We start from the raw sequence: 17,794 nt of genomic DNA on the forward strand, positions 1-17,794 counted from the left end.
CAAGACGCTGCCTGCTGATTTAGGGAGCTACTGTCTCCAGAACGAGGCTGCCACTGCCACGATCAGGAAACATCCAGCCAGGAAGGCACCACAGAAAAGCCAGACAGTCCATGAAGGTGGTTGCCAGTGGTGACAACAGAAAAGGCAGAAGTATAGCATAGCAGGCAAAATAATGTGTCGTCACCCACCCCACCAAAGATATCCATGTCCTAATCCCTGAAACCTGTGAATGAAGAGATTACCTTACATGGCAAAAGGAACTTTGCAAATATGATAAAGTCAAGCACCTTAGGATTATCCTGGATTCTCCAGGTGGGCCCAGACTAATTTCATCAGTCCTTAAAAGCAGAGAACCTTTCCCAGCTGTGGTCATGTGACTGTGGAAGAAGGGTCAGAGAGATGCAACGTTGCTGACTTTGAAGATGGAGCAAGAGGCACCAAGAGAAGAAATGTGGGTGACCTCTAGAAGCTAGAAAAAGCAAGGACATGGATTCTCCCCTGGAGTCTCCAGAAGGGAACACACCTGTGCTGACACCTTGACTTTAGCCCAGTGAGACCCATTTCAGACTTCTAACCTCCTGAACTGTAAGCTAATAATTGTGTGTCACCTTATGCCACTAAATTTGTAGTAATTTGTTATAACAGCCGTAGGAAACTAATACCCACAGCCTCCCCATCAAATCTTGTGGCAAGTACACCTGGTGGAGGCCCCCTGCATCATGTGCATAATCCGAGCTGCAGGGGATTCTCGAAAATGTTTTCAGCTTCTGGGCTTCGGTACTGGAAGGCACCAAGATGGGGTTGGAATGACATCGAATGCCAGTCACTCATATCCAGTGCAGCTGCCGTGGGAGCACATGGGGAGCCTGGAGAGCCACAGGTGTATATGCACAGTGCCCTGAGGGACGGAGGCATGTAAATGTGGCAGAACAGAATTGGATGCCTGAGATTTTTAGGAAGTTTAACAAGTGTTATTAAGTCATTAAGGCACAAGGGGGAGGGGAAGAGAAGGCATCAGAATAGTTGCCTGTTTTACTGAACTAGAAGTTACTATCTGATCTGTTAGCTATCACTGGCAGGGTGGTAGTAAGGAGAGATTGTATGTAAGTATCAGTATCAGGGATAATTATTGACATTCTACAACTTATCTCAGATTTATACAGTCAGTCTATATGGCAGACTATATTTTCCAAAGATGGCCTCAACAGTATCTTCCACCCTACAGGCCTTCCTACACAGTGACTTTGATACTCTTCCCATTGAGAAATGAGGCCTTTGTTTCAAAAAACCTGGCTCTCTGGACTAATAGGGAATGTGACTTCTAAGGCTAGATCACAAAAGATAACTCAGCTTCTTACTAGCTCCTGAAGCTATCAGCCACCACGTAAGCTATCTGACTATCCTGAGGCTGCCATGCTGTGAGGAAGCCCAAACTAACCAGCCACACGGAGAGGCCTGGCATCACAAGAAGAGAGAGAGATGCCTGGCCAGTACCCAGCTTCTCTGGTCCCTCCCTACTGCTCCATGTCCAGCCACCATCTGACTGCATGGTAGACCTTGAGCCAGACTGTCCAGCAGAGCCCTTCCCGACCCCTGACTCACTCTTGTTGTTTTAGGCCACTGAATTTTGGGATGATTTGTCACGCAGCAATAAATAACCGGATTGGTCCATGCTGTCAGATGCAGAAAAAATGTCAATTAAGACCACAATCTTGTGTTATTCCTATCAAATTTCTTCACTGTGAGGTAAATAGTGTGACGGTTGTCAGTAGTAGAATAACCAAATCTAAAGCCCACCTTCTCTTGCTGTAGAATATTGGCCTAAGAAACTCATTCTTAAAATATGTATCAGAAGCAGTTTGTTGGTTGGTTTATTGGGGGAGGATTTAGGAAAAGGGGAATTGGTAGCATTGAGAAAGAATTTCATACTGGCTAATTCAACATGTGAATAAGCAAGACTCCCGGTAACTTCTTTTGAAAGTAGAATTGCCTCAGTGTGGCAGGTAGAGGTGCTGCAAATCTTTACTTTGGGGAGTGTCGTCAAATTTGGGACCCATTTAGGAGATGGAAGAAAAGAGATGAAACATAGCCGGACTAACACACAATGAAGAGTGTTAGCCCACCTCCCCAGCAGGCTGACTGCTCTTCTTTCTTTTTCTACCACTTCTTTTTTGCACATGTCTCCTTCCTTGATACCTGAAGTTTATTGCTCCTGAAGTTCAAGTTCAAGGTCCCCTCGGAAATGGTACATAATAATACATTGGTCTAAGTCATAGTACCTTATATTTCTGCAGGTTTTTGCAGTTTTCAACAACTTTCATCACATCCATTATCCCATTTCAACCAGAGAACCCCATGATGTAGGCAGGGCTAACATTAATGTCCCTGGTTTCACCAATTAGGAAACAAAACAAAAGTCTTGTCTAAAATCACGGTGCCAGTGTGTCTAAGAGGCTGGGTTAGTGCTGAGCTGTTCTCACTCCCATTTGGTGTCTGCCACCCCAGAACATCCATTCAACTGGCCTTTGTAGCAAAATCAGTGTTAAGCTGGAGAGAGGGAGGGGTGATTTGTTCTGCCTGCCCACCATCTTCAGTCACCAAAATATGGCCTATTTGAAGCCCAATTCATTGAGAGCCTGAAGCATGACTATTTTCTCTTATTACCTGACTAATGATGTCAGTTTGACACTGTATTTTGCAAGTGGAAACCTGCCCCGATAATGACATAAGAAAGGTCAGGAACTGCTCCCTTTGCAGGCTCCCATGACATCCCTAAAAAAGCTTGCCCTTTGAATTTTGTCAAATGGTCTTTGGCCTAAAATAGGATAGAAATGGCATGTGCTGTTTCTTTTTTAAGGGTTATTTATTATTATTTTTTTAGATCCTCAAAGTGTGTTTCTTCACATTAATATATTTTCCAGATGTAAATTTTTTTTTTTTTTGGCTCTGAATATTGCAAAATGGCTCTTTCACCACTGATGGAAGAAAACAGCCAAAGCAAGAAGAGGCTAAGGGGCTACATTAACTCAAGGTGCTTTCATATATGTGAATATACAGTTATCAAGCTAGAGGTACTGAGGAAAAATATTGAAAGAATGTGTAGTTTTCATTTAAGGAATGAGTCTCACTCCTTTACAGTCTAATTGGGGGGAAATAAGTGCAGGTAGACCTTGCATGTAGATTCTATGTACAAAAAAGATGTTCCTTGCATCTTCTCCCCTTAAGTAAATTATGTGATACTGAATGAAGGCACAGGGAAGTCTGAAGCCATTGCAATTTTTAAAAATAAACCCAATTTCTGAATTACGTATGTGTCCACGTGTATCTCATGTTGACATAAAGCCCCTCTTCTGTAGTGAAACATCGAATCTAAATAAAATGTTTTATATAATAATATTAATAATAATAGCTATCATTTAGTAGCATTTCCAATGTGCCAGGCACATGTATTCATTCACTGAATTCTCTCAGTGACCCCAAGGTAATTACTATTACCATCTGTAATTTATAGATGCAAGAACTGAGGTTCAGCAAAATTAGTAAAGACAGAGTACAGTTTTAAATCCGGGCCGCCTGGTATCAGTCTGGGCTGTAGCTGTGGATGTAAATATACAAAGACCCCAGATTCAGAGTTCCTATAACTGCCGGTTAGTAGCATGTTCCATAAGCCTGAGTTCTCCCACAGAACTGAGCTGGAGTGTGGTTGCCAGATCACTTGGCTTAGTCACTCAGTACTCAGATGGTCCATGCAATTTTCAGGTTGAGAGTCTTAGTTGATATCAAGGCATTAATGAGACACTTCAGGATTTTATTGTAATCACTGAGAAGCTTTTTCACATCATCCAGCCAAAAGGTTCATTAGTCCCGCTAAGTAAGCAGTGTGCCTGTGCTGAGAGGTACCCGATCACAGGGAAGCAGACACTTTTCCTCTGAGTAGACAATGCATCCTGATAAGTGATGCGTGTCCGTGGCAAGCCTTCCCCTTCCTCATGCAAACAACTGTCCTTCGCAATGCCTCCGATCTGAAAACCCCACGAAAGGGGAGGGAAATGGAGAAAGAGCAAACTTGAGAGAAAAAAGGAGTCATTCCTTCCCTTTTAGAAGGACTATTGTCTAATCCATACCCACACGTAAAGTGTCACTTGATCAATTTTGTCTTAATTACTGAATGTAGGAAAACAAGATCATTGTTAATTCATGCAGTTTAATTTATGCATAGGAGAATTATACAGGATAATTACCTGCAGTTGAAGGAAATGAATAGTGTCAGAGCTGGTTAATCCATGCATGGTTCACCCTTCTATCCCTCTTTCAGAAAAGACTTAAAGCGGTAACCAGTGTGTGTGATATGCAAAATTGCATTGGTTTGTTAAACAGAAGTATTTTTTGCCTTTGATTTGCATCACAAGTAGAGTTCTCAGATTTGGACTGACTACATTTAAATATCATTTTCCAAACAAAAGCTTTGATTCCCTGACTTAACTCCTGTTTGATCTTTTCCAGAAGTGCGCATTTTTCAAATCGGTGCAAGAGAAATTATCTTCATGGGCCCTATGTTAGCCTGAGTAAAATTTCTTTCATGGGAATAATTCAATGGGAATGATGATTATTTCGTTTATCAAGATTTATGGGAGATTTATAATAATGATTGCTAGTTTCCTCATTGTCTGGAACCTCTGGGATCCAGTGGCTTCCAAAAACTAAAACCGAAACAAACAGCTGGAACAAATTATGGGACGATGAGTGGACACAGATGGAAATATCCTTGTGACTTTTGTCAAGCAATAGATAGCTGTTAAAGCCTCTTGGAATTCATCTATGGTAATTGGGAGAAGAACAAGACTTGGTTAAAGTTTATTAAAAAAAATTATTCTCCATAACTTTTCAAACATTTTAGACAGGTTACAATAATACACAATTAAAAAAGAGAATAAGTATCAAAAGAAGGAGCTCAGAAAAGTCAATATTCTAACTTTAAAAAATTAATGTTTATGCTACAATTGAGCAGCAAGTTTTGCTCTGAACTTCGTTGTAGCCAGACCAAAACGGGTACATATTCGGTTATCACTGAAGTTACTGCTATCAGGAAGATGGACATGCGAAATACAGCAGTTCCTCGGAGGGCCAATTCCCCCAGCGATGAATTATAAAAGAAATGTCTTATGTGGGAACTGACACAGAGGAGGTTAATTTGAGCTCATTAAACCAGAGCATTGCAGTGAAGTTCAAAAGTCGACACTTTGCACGTCAACCTTCACTCTTATTTTCTTATCCCTCCATCAAGTTCTCCTAAAGATCCAAAAGGAGCAATCAAAGGAAACTTCATGAAGAGAAAAAGAAATATGTATAGTTGGCCTTCAATTGCTCTGTTTTGGACAAAAAAAAAAAAGAGATTCAACTTTTCTAAGGCAAAGTTACATGCCATAATCAGATTTTTGTCTTCAGGCAAGGTTAGCAGAAGGAGTTGAGGGTGACTCCTCCCTGCCTACACGTTCTCACAGGGGAGGCCGGCTGAGACAATTGAGTTGCAACTTCATGATAATCTTATTACAGTGCCAGAATTCAGCACTTGAGATCTTAGGTTTTAGCAAGACCAACTTGATTAGCAAAATGAAGAAGAGCATAAAAACATAAAACTTTCATTGCTTAGGTAAGGCCATTTGTCTTTATATCCTTGACCTTGATGTTGATGATGATGGTAGTGGTGGTTGCAGGCATCTGTTTTACTGAGTGTATACTCCGTGCCTGGCGTTATACTTTACAGGCATGATGTCCCTTAATCCTCACAATAACTTAACGATGTAAATGTTATGAGCCCCATTTTAGAGAAGAGGAAACTGAGCAGAGGTCATTGTTCCAAAGAGGAAATTCACACCAATTGTGTGACTGCAGACTGATGATCTAACCACACACCCCACGACTTGATGTATCTGTGTGTGCGCGTGTGTGTTTAAGCTTCTGGATCCTGCTGCACCCTTGTGCTTACTTGCTGCTTCTCTCTGTTGCTTACAAAGACACTGACTGTGGCAATCTCTAAGATTCTAACTTAAGACCCTCTATTCATTAGAGCTGTGATGGCATGACATTGTCTCTGAGCTGACTCTCAGGAGATAGGTAACATATGTACACATGTGTTAAGTTTAAGTGTATTCTCATTTACTAAGACAAATGCTCCCACTTAAACCATTTTCCTTGACTCTGGAAGTGCAAACAGAAACATAACTGATAAATTTGATACTGCCCTTCCCTGCTGAGAATATTAATTGTGGCACACAGCGTGGTCTGAAATCCAGCTCTGGAAGGCGGCAGGAGGGCAGGGGGTGCAGTGGCTGGCTGTGTCCAACCACCTGTCCATACTGTTGCCCCCTTTTTTCTCTCTACCCTGAATACCCCAAGCTGAACAGTTGGAGGGCATCTGCTCTTGGGGCTGGAACACCCACACTGCTGACTCGGAAACAATAAACCCGTCCTGCCAAATGATATATTTTTGGTACAGAGAAAAATGTGTCCCTCCTAGGGATCAAAATACATTCTTACGTGAATGCATGCCATTTTGTAAAGACATTGCCCAGTCCGCATTCCACATTCTCTCACCCCATTGGATTGTACTCAGCACCCACATTTAATGTTCTCTGTACTTTCAATTCCAAAGTCTTGGGATGAGGTTTGAGAAACACACAGTGTGAATGACATCCTTCAAAAAAGAAAATGTTCAGAGCAGCTGGTTGTCTGGAGGGCGTCCACTGAAAAGCTCACAAATCATACCGTAGAAGATCAACTCTTAAAAATGCCTGCTTGGTGGTAAAATATCCTAGGATCTTGTGCCATATTTAATATCAACTGCATTTTTTTATTTAGGAAGAATCAACTGTTTTTTTTACCCCCTCTGCAGATATTATATAGTCTCTCTAATTGAAGCCTAGCTCAGCTAATTCGACTTTCAAGAGACTTGAGAATGCACAGTACTATAAATGAGATCCTAGGTAAATTATAAAGCTCAGGAAATCAACCTCCTTTGAAAGATTTTTCCTCTGGGAGATGCACAGGAAGTCTCCATCCAGACCTCATTAAACTGGAGACAACTTGATAATACATCCTCATCATTGTAACGATAAGAATAGCGAATGCTATTCACTGTTCTAAGCACTTTAATTCAGTAACCTATTTAATTTTCACAGCAAACTATGAGTTTGGTTCTTTTCCCAATTTTACAGATGAGGCAATTAAGGTCTGGAGAGGTTAAGCCACCCATCAAGGCTATACACTATAAAGTGGTACTGCCGGGCCACAAACCCAGGCAGGCTGAATTCTTTGGTCTCAGCAGCCCTGAGATGGAAGGCTCATTTGTTTTGTCAGCACGCAATTGGAAAACAGAAGATTAGATGACCATGAGTTCCAGTCCTGATAGGCAGTTACTTTTGAGTCTTTACAACAGTGGAAAAGTTTTTTCTTTTAAATCCTAAGATTCTCAGAGCCATTCCTTTTTGCCACTAAATAAGAGAGACAGTTTTGTCCTGTGTTTCTGGTAAAGACTACAATGCCTTTTTCAAATATTTCTTGTAGTGGAGTTGGAATCAAGCGACTAAAGAACATTAATCGTGACTCAATTTTTTACATATTGAAAGAATGGAAGGCAGATGTGATCAAGATTATGGCATACTGTGTGCACAGAGAAAAATTAAACCCTGGGAAGATTTTTTTAAGTATCTCTTGCGAGGCTCCACCCCAGATCAATTAAAACAAAATCTCTGGGGATGAGGCTCAGACAATCACATTTTTAAAAAGCTCTCCAGGTAATTCTAATACGCAGCCAGGTTTGAGCCTCTCTAAATTATATTAGGCTCTTTCTAGATGTTATTGATAATTATATCAATAGGAAGGTGCAGAGGCTGAGATATAGGTTAAATATTTATTTTAATGTGGTAAATATCTTCAAATAAACCCAATAATTCAGTTCTGGGTTTAGTCAAAACTGAAGTTTCTGGATTTAGCCACAAGAGTTTAAGGTACAAGGCATTACTCCTGAACAGCAAGGATTACCCATTTATTTTTGTTGAATCTAAAATGCTGTTATTATTGTTACACTATGTTATTCTATGTTATAATGAGCATCTCACTGTGGGGAATGGTTATGGAATAAGAAAATAAAAAGCAAGGAGAGTAACAGTGAGACAAAGATCAATTGTTCTTGAACCCTCTGAGCACCTGATCAGAACTGATCAATGATGTCTTTGGGGCCACGGGGCATTCTGAGTACTGGTGACCCTCCGCTCCAAGTTGAAGGAAAGTCACATTAAGAAGCAGGCAAAGAAGGGAATTCCCTGGCGGTCCAGTGGTTAGGACTGTGCGCTCTCACTGCCAAGGGTGTGGGTTCAGTTCCTGGTCGGGGAACTAAGATCCTGCAAGCCACGCAGCGCGGCCAAATTTAAAAAAAAAGAAAAGAAAAAGAAACAGGCAAAGAAAACTAGAGGAGGAGTTCTGCTTTCTCAGCTGAAGGAAAATAGAGATGAGTAGAAGCAAGACCACATGTGGGTGGTAGAAACTCCAATTCTAGTTCTAGTTCTGCCAACAGCCTTGTTGGAACAGTTGTCTACAGGTCAATTTCCTTACCTAGGAATCACGGTAATTGTCCTACCTAATTTACAGAGTTGCTCTCAGGATATAGATGTCAAAGCATTTGGAAAAGAGCAATCTGCAAACATGAAATGTTATTATGAGTCTCCTCATTAGGTGATACTACAGACAGCTGTGTGGCCACCAAAAGATGCACCATTCTGTTTATTTTTATTCCCCAAAGGGTCGCCTATTCCAAAGTCTTCTAAATTTAGCATCAGGTACTAAATTCTTTGGATGCTCCATGTGGTGGATAAGGCCTCTGTCAACTGGCTTGAACACCTAACTTCCCTACACAGAGATTACTTCATCTTTTCATTTTTACATGACTAAAGCTACCAAGCTCAGTGCTGCCAGTTTGTTCCAAGTATGCATTTGTTTCTCAAGTCCTGACAGCCTTAGACCCCTCTGTGCCCTTGTCCATGGTGAAAGCCTCAGGATACTCCCACGAGCTTCTCCCTACAAGCCAGAGGACGGAGGCAAAACCTGAGGCCCCCTGACCACACGGTTCCTTTCCCTGTTAATCTGCTCCATGCCCAAGAGAGATGGTCCCAGCTTGGGGGTTTCTGTGTTTACACAGATGTTGGTCTGGGAGGAATGGAAAATTAGGTGGATCTGGAACTTATTAAAGCCAGTTAATTTGACCACCAATGTGGTCAAATTATAGGCTTCTTGTTTGCTTCGAAGTGGGATTGGGTCGACTCACCAAGGAAAAAGGCTAAACCAAATCTCCCTCCTTCTAGAGAGAATAGACAGATTTCCCTTCTCTATGACCTCATCTTTACCTGCACCGAGATTCGAGGAGGACAGAGATTATCATGTACTGCATTCATCCTACATCTCCCATCCTTACCTTCACTGTATTCTAAAGTGCTCCGTAAAGCGGGTGAAGGTTAAGAATTACTGTCTCTGACACTACACTTGCCTGCTTCGTGCTAGATGCGGGCCCTGACACCCATACACTATTTGGGATTGCCTTCTTATATCAGCACTGGGCCAGTAGACATCCAATAAATTAAAATGTTCAAATATGCATGTATATAAAGAAAATGGGATAACAAATTCCTAAAAACCCATCACCGAGTGGAACGATTGTCAAGAATTTTCCACACTTGCTTCATCCATCCCTTTTGTTATTGTTGTTATTGTTGTTATTGAAGCATCTTAAAGTAAATCTAGACCGTATATCATTTCACTCCTACAAGCTTCTGTGGGCATCTCAAAAGTGTGGACATTTTCCTGCATGATCCTAATTCCATTTTGCACCTAGCAAAATGAGCGATATTTCCTTAGTATCGTCTAATATCTAATCCATATTAAAATGTCCCAAGTGTCTCAAAAATGACTCTTTTCATTAGGTTTGTCATCATGATTAAAACAGGGCCCACACGTTGCATCAGGATGGTATGTCTTTTGAGTCTCTTGTCCTTCCTCCTCCCTTTTTTCCCATGAATAAATGATTTGATGAGTAGGGAGTCTGAAGCCCTGAGAAGATCTGTCCAGAGAAAGCCTGTTACCTGCTTTATTTCTCCCAGGCTGACCAAAGAATCACTAGCTCTCACTCTACTTTTTATAACTTCGCCCAGGCTGACCAGATGGGTGGGGTGGTGGAGACAGTGGCTAAGGACCCAAGGAAATGAATGAAAACCACTTTCTCACTAGTGAACCAGAGACAAAATTTAAAGCACAGAGCCAAAAGAAAGCCAAGCATTTCAGAGTGAGATTTGAGTCCCAGAAGATAAAAAGTATCCCTTCAAACAATTCTACTGTGACCCAGAGGATGGAGTGAATTCACAGGGAATGGCCTAGAACAGGGTTGAAACTGGCGAGAGTCAGGTGATGGAGTGGTGTGGTAGGGGAGACAGGTTGTCTTGGGAAAAGTCTTCCAACCCCTCTTTTTCCTGCTCTATAAAAATGGATCTGACTCCCCTCTAGGTAGATTGGCTAAGGGCATGAATGGGCAGAGGGTCACAGACAGCTAAGAGCAGAAGTTAATTTGCTAGCCGAGTGGGCGCTCGGTGTGATTTTAGGAGTTATGTGGGCATCTGAGAGGGGAAGCTTCCTGCCAGTGCCTCCGGGCTCAGAATCCAAGTAATACGGCATTTCACATGTGTACAAATAAGCCCGTAATGTATTCTTTTGTCTTTGCTGTTGGGAATTTGCCATATGTTGATGGGTCCAGTGTGGGATCCATAAACATTTGTTCTTTCTTTGCACTAAATTGTACTTGAAGCTAAGGATTAAATGGACTCTTTGCTTCTCTCCTGTTTCTACAGCTTCAAATCCTCTGGACAGAGCAAGGGATAGTAAGAAATTATTTTACGCCCTTGGCGTACCATAAAAAGGAACATAATCCTGCTTTGTTGATAACCTAGGTATTTGCACATCGCTATACCTAACTGCTTTGCATTCTGGTTATAAATTATTTGGTTTTGGCAAACAAAAATAACTCAGCAGATGTTGTTAATATGACCACCTTCTTGGTATGCAGCAGCAAGGACCAGTAATGAAACCACTATCCGTATTATAGCAGTTTAATTTGCAAAAATTACCATTCAGAGAACACGTGTACAGGCCTCTGGGAAACCACTCAGCTTTGAAACTGCTGGCATGTGACGGCACATTCATACACAGCCTTATTCTATTCGCACCTCGTAGTAACTTTCTGACACTGAGTTTTTCTGAAATGTTATCGTTTGCATCCTCCTTTTTTTATCACCTCTACTTTGTTTAGTAATAATTCACATGACTTCAGACAGAACGCCACAGGTCTAAGGAGACCAAGGTAAAATTATCAGAGAAATTTACTTTAAGGCAGAGAGAATTAACAAGACAGATAAATTTCCCCCTATTAGTACATAATGATTGGAAAGTGCCAGCATTCAACTAGCTCATTTCCTTAATAAAAACATCCTTTTATTTGTGTGTTGCTTAAAAAACAACAACAACAACAACAAAAAATTAGTGCTCACTTCGGCAACACATATACTAAAATTGGAACAAGACTGAGAAGATTAGCACGGCCCCTGTGCAAGGATCACATGCAAATTTGTGAAGCGTTCTGTATTTTTCTATTATACATAAAATAGATAAGCAATAAAGATTTACTGTATAACACAGGGAACTATATTCAATATCTTATAATAACTTATAACGGAAAATAATCTGAAAAAATATATGTATAACTGAGTCACGTTGCTGTACACCTGAAACTAACACAATATTTTAATAAATCAACTATACTTCAGTTGAAAAACTTACAACATAAGATTTAACAAACATTTTTGTGCTTTCATCAGACTGTAGTGCAAACACAACAGGTCATTGCTTCATGTAGTAGATTCACTCCAATACCACTATCCCTTTATCAGTTTTTTAAAATTAATTTTTATTGGAGTATGGTTGCTTTACAATGTTGTGTTAGCCTCCACTGCACAACAGAATGAATCAGCCATACACATACAGATATCCCCTCCCTTTTGGACTTCCCTCCCATTTAGGTTGCCGCAGTGCATTAGGTAGAGTTCCCTGTGCTATACAGTATGTTCCCATCAGTTGTCTATTTTATACATAGTATCAATAATGTATATGTGTCAATCCCAGTCTCCCAAATATCAATTATTAATTTTCATAATAAGTCTGCGTTATGAGAAGTCTTTCTATAAAGTTACAGTTACATAAACGAATCATTCCAATTGCTAACAATAAGCACCTGAAGTTGATCAGCACACGCCATCATTTACAGACTTCTAAAAACTGCATGACGCAGGCTGTAATCAAGAGAATCAGAACAGAGACTGTGAATAATAATGCATATCTTCCCACATAAATTCTTTCATCTTCCCTCCTCTGGATGAGCCCTCACTTCTTTTTTTTTTTTTTTTTTTTTTTGGTAGAAAAAGCCAAGTTAAGGAGCTCCAGGGGCCAAAGCTGAAAAGGCATCCAGGTGTTCTAACCCTGCATCCCTTGGCCCCTTTAAAACCCCTACGAGCTGCACTTTATACCCTCATATATTATATTCAAGTCTATAATAAGATGCCTGAATGCTAAGCATTTGAAGTGCTGCTTTTAAAAGTGTTGTCATAACAACAGGAATAAAATGACAAGTATAACTTAACTTTGAAAAGACTGCCTTAGTTTTAAGTCCATTGCTTTACCTAAGCAAGGGCTTAACTGTAACCTCCTAGTGCAAACGAAGGCTGTGATCAAATGACATTACCATAATTGAGTCGGTATCTTTAGCTATATTTGCCATCACATAAAATTGTCAGTCCTCCATCAATTCAATTTAATTGCTCGGATGGCCAGAAATAAATTGACCATAAGAAGAATCCATTTGTTTGATTATATAGGACATATCTGAAAAGCGTTAAGATAATTTCTTATCCTTTCTCTGAGACGAACTGTACCATGTAGCTTAATTATAAGGTTCAATTCCATTTTCTACCTGACTCTCATGCCCGCAAATGAATACCAGTGTTGGTCACCCATGCTGGGCAAGGAAATAGTACATGGTGCATGATTATGCTTCCCAGCACACTGTTGGGTACATTCTTCCAGGACCTAAGGGTTTTTTTTCTCTTTAAGATGTCCAAAGATGTAGCTCCATTCTAGTGAAAATGATTAAAAATATGAGCTTTTAAAAATGGTAATTTCAGTAAAGTCAAATAACAATAGAAGATGTCGGTGTCATTTTGATGCTGTTTTGAAGTAAAGAAGCAACAATCACCATTAGCTAGAAGTGAGTTGCCAAGCTCTAGGGGTAAACAGGCTACATGCAAGAAAAGCCTGAAGGAGTTGATAACACCAGGCATGGGACCATTTTCTTCTATGTTGGAGTGTTGTTTTTGAATCTGATGATCAAATAATGAGGATTTGTGGTGGGTGTATTTTTTTCTCAGCAGGATCAGCCAAGCTGTCTATGAGGACCATGTTTCCAAGAAATTTTCCCTTTTGATGTACGTGGTTTTGAATAGGTTTTAAAAAAAATTAGGTAATAAGTGCAAAATGCTTTTTCCTTCGAACCAGGAAACAGTTGGTCCTGTTTTGATGTCTAGTTTGCACCAAATGAGGGTCTCCGAGTGTTCTAGACTTTGCATTTTAAAATGAGTTATAACAACATTAATCAAAATCCATTCAACCCCTCTTGACATTTAAGTGAGTTTTATGTCCTGAGTCATTTCTCTTCTAATTATCGTGAGGCCAGCTGCTTCTCCCTGCATTTATTTAATCCACCAGAATGGAAGAATATTGAAATCGAGTTTTCATTTTCCCCAGGCTGAAATGGTGTCAATTATCTAGAAGTTCCTACAACTGACTGTCCCAGTGAGTAGACATGCAATTAACGTTTCTTCTTTACTCTTCAGATGGTTCAGCCAGACCCTTAACATAGCTTCACAGTTCTCTGCTGTCATTGCTTAGAGGGGGAATAAAAGAGAAAGAAAGAGGAGAGCAGTAATGTCAAATTACTTTATTTCTGTATATCTCTTCACCTGTAAAGTATGTATGGTTTTATAGTTAGTGCATTCTATTTGATGGATAAAAGCCAGATATATCTTCAAAGGGCACATTCTAGTTAGTAGAAAAGACCATTACTCCACACTAAGATTTTTACATATGTTTTCTCATTTTCTCCTTGCAATAACATTGGTGACTTAGGTCTTATTATACTCATTTTATTGACAAGAAAAATTGGAGCTCAGAGAGAACTTGGGTGAACCCTGGGGTTAGCCTGGCTCCAGAGACAATGCTTTTCTATTCTACCCTGTATTGAGCATGAAAGAAGTTGGTACAGACAGGCGGTACCTACACTCAAGAAGTTTGTAGCTTATTAAAGAGATGAAACATTCAGGGAGATAATTATAATACACTGAGCCCCTGAGTATGTTAATTCCCATGAATAATTGGAAGTTTTGTCAGAAATAGAGTCACAGATGTAGAAAACAAACTTATAGTTACCAAGAGGGAAAGGGGGGGAGGGATGAATTGGGAGATTGGGATTGACATATAAACACTACTATATATAAAATAGATAACTAATAAGAACCTACTGTATAGCACAGGGAACTCTATTCAATATTCTGTACTGACCTATATGGGAAAAGAATCTAAAAAAGAGTGGATATATGTATATGTATAACTGATTCACTTTGTTGTATAGCAGAAACTAACACAGCATTGTAAATCAACTATACTCCAATAAAAATTTATTTTAAAAAATCAAAAAAATAAAATAAAACCCAAGCTTTGAAAACAAAAAATAAATAAATAAAATAGAAGTGCAACAACAAAAAATAGTTGGAAGTTTTGTGGTTCACAAGGCAAGATCCCTCTGGTTGAGCTGGTTGATCTGCTCAGAAAATGCTTCAAGAAACAGTTGGCTTTTGCATCAAATGATAGTCATGGATCAAACCCATTGAATAAAATAAGAATCCATGAATCTATGCTGACAGTCCTGAAAATAAATAAAAACAAATAAATAAAAGGATTCAAGAAAGCTCTTAACAGTAGAAAACAATGATTGAGTTCAAAGAGTACCATTTTGCCACCATCATAATAATAATTGATTTGGGCAAAAATTATCAGTGGATGCTAAAACTTCTGGGTTAAAGAAACAAGATATTTGCATAGCCCCAAAGTACCTCCTTACTAACCACTTACCAGTTGCAAAGGCAAAAATAGAAACTTTCCAGGGGAGAAACTGTCCAACAACACCTTAACCAAGTAATCAAAGTTAACATCACTAGTAACAGGACCAAGTGATTCCTTGTGCCTTCTGATGCAGTGCCTTCAGAAGGACAACAATATCACTTATGTGATGTCACTCCCCAAAATGCATAGCCTAAGCCTAATTATGAGACAACATCAGACAAACCCAAACTAAGGAACGTTCTATAGAACAACTGGTCTGTACTCTGTGAAAATGTCCAAGTCACAAAAGACAAAGAAAGGACAAGGAACCATCCCAGTTTAAAGGAGACTAAAGGCATATTTCAAGAGAGGCAGTGCATGATCCTGGGTTGGCTCCTAGCATGTGGGTGGGGGTGGAGGGACAGTATACCAAACATTATTGGGACCATTTGTAAAATTTGAATAAGGTCTGTACATTAGATAATAGTATCGTATTGATGTTAAATTTCCTATGTTGATAATTGTACTGCAATTATGTAAGTGAATGACCACGTCTTTAGGATATACACATTGACGCATCATATCTGCAAATTGCTCAAGGGGAGGAGCAAATATATATATAAATATGTACATGCAAGTTGCTCTCAAATGATTCAGGAAGTAGTAATGGGTATGTGTGTATGGGGGGAGACGACAGAGTAAAACGTGACAGATTTCAACAAATGGTGAATCTGGATGAAAGATGTATGAGAGCTTTTTGTTCTTGTAACTTTTCTGTAAGCTTCCAATTATTTCAAAAAAACAAAAACAAAACCATAATTGGTTTTTGAACTGGGCTTCCAAAGTACCCATGGTTTTAGTTTTTATCAGCCAGTATTTAAAGTAGTTCTGCTTTTTAATTACCTAAAAATTGCTATGTTCACAAAGATGCTAGTTTCTGGCTTCCCTTGATTTCATCTGTTCAGATCACATCCATTCTTCCGGATGTAGCCAACGTTTTATCTTCTCTATGAAACTTCCTGGCTGTACCTGTCTCATTTATCTCCCTCTCCATTGAGAGAACTCTATTATTTTAAATTGTATTAAGCACTTACCACATACCAGGTATTGAGTATACTAACTCATTTGCACCTCAAAAATCCTCTGAAGTGTTAGTCCTTTTATACAAATGAGGAAACTGGGATTCAGAGAGGTTAAGTAACCTGCATAAGTTCAAACAGCTGTAAACTGTAGCCCCCAAATGGAGCCCAGATTTGTCTGACTTGGGAGTCCACATTCTAATCATCTCAGCTCTACTGCTTTCCTTGGAGCACTGAGAAATAGACATCACTTAAAATTTCACTGTGTGTTATTTCTTACATATTTCTTACATCGGAAATGATCTCCCAACAGCTTTATGTACAGTCATATTTTCTTCTCCCATTAAATTATTAAAACTGTTTATAGCAGAGATCAGTCTTTGGTTCTTTTTGGATCTTGGGCACCATATAGCATCCTGCCAATGATGAGCCGATAATATGTACTTAATAATTGTGTTGATTGAGGTGTCTTAGAAAATATGGAAAGAAAACCATTGATATCAGTTTCCAGAGATTCTGAAAATGAGTTCCTTTTCTTCCATGTTAGTTGAACCTCAGTCTTCGTTATCGCAATCTTTGTATTTCTCAAGCACCTTACTTTTTATAAAGCACTTCCTCATTTTCTGTATGTTTTTAAGCAGAAGTCTTACCGTCTGTAGGGCTGGTGGGAAGTCAGGTTAGAAGATGTCCAAGTAGCCTCACGATTGTAAGATGGAAGGATGCTTTGATCTCAGTTGAACCTTACAATGCTTGTCTATTAAAATGGGGAGGAATTACTACTCTCATTCTCTAGATACCAAATTTGAGCTTCAGCAAGTTTAGTATGTGCCCAAGAGGCCAGTAAGAACACCTGAGCTTGGTTCTTCCATCTCTCACTGAGGAGTGAGTCTATATGTTGCTTTGTAAGTTTTTTCATCCGTTCACATCACTTGTCTCAGTCAATGTTATATCTTACGCATGTATTTATTGTTTGGTTAGCAAACAAAGCTGACAACTGAGAAGCAAATATTAGCCTTGCCTTGATTTATTTTAAGGCAGTACACTCCAAAAAAAAAAAAAAGCCCGTGACTTAAATATATCCACTCTTTTTAAGATTAGTCAACTGTTCTGTAATAGGTACCTTGCAACCATATAATAAGCAGACACCTATTTTTAGGATTCATCTTAAATAATCATTTAGCATAGCAGGCTATTTACATCTGACCCACATGCCTCTTTCAGACAACTGAATTGTACTTCTACCCTTGACCAAGATGTGGAGGTGCATAAACAGGACGGCACTGTTAGGAGAGGAGAGCGGAGGAACACAAAGCAGGCAGGAAGAAATGACTCAGAAAGTACAGTGGGGCCAGTGTGCTGCATCTTACGTGGTGTTGATGGGGAAAAGGATCAAATCACGAAAATATTCAACTTTCAGGTGGTTGCTTGTTGATCGAGCTTTTCCTTTTCAGGTCCTGATTCCTTGGCACTTC

General features: G+C 39.6%; 1 protein-coding gene and 1 non-coding gene across 4 annotated transcripts in view; both read left to right on the forward strand.

The window, feature by feature from the left end:
• The window catches only part of RIPOR2 (RHO family interacting cell polarization regulator 2), a 109,084-nt gene that overhangs the window by 29,735 nt on the left and 61,555 nt on the right, over positions 1-17,794 (forward strand). The window lies entirely within an intron of this gene.
• Positions 11,578-11,684, forward strand: LOC114235882 (U6 spliceosomal RNA). The gene has a single exon (XR_003621958.1). It is a non-coding gene; the product is annotated as a U6 spliceosomal RNA (small nuclear RNA).

Source organism: Balaenoptera acutorostrata, chromosome 10 (genome assembly GCF_949987535.1).
Source record: "Balaenoptera acutorostrata chromosome 10, mBalAcu1.1, whole genome shotgun sequence".
In the NCBI taxonomy this organism is placed as follows: Eukaryota; Metazoa; Chordata; class Mammalia; order Artiodactyla; family Balaenopteridae; genus Balaenoptera; species Balaenoptera acutorostrata.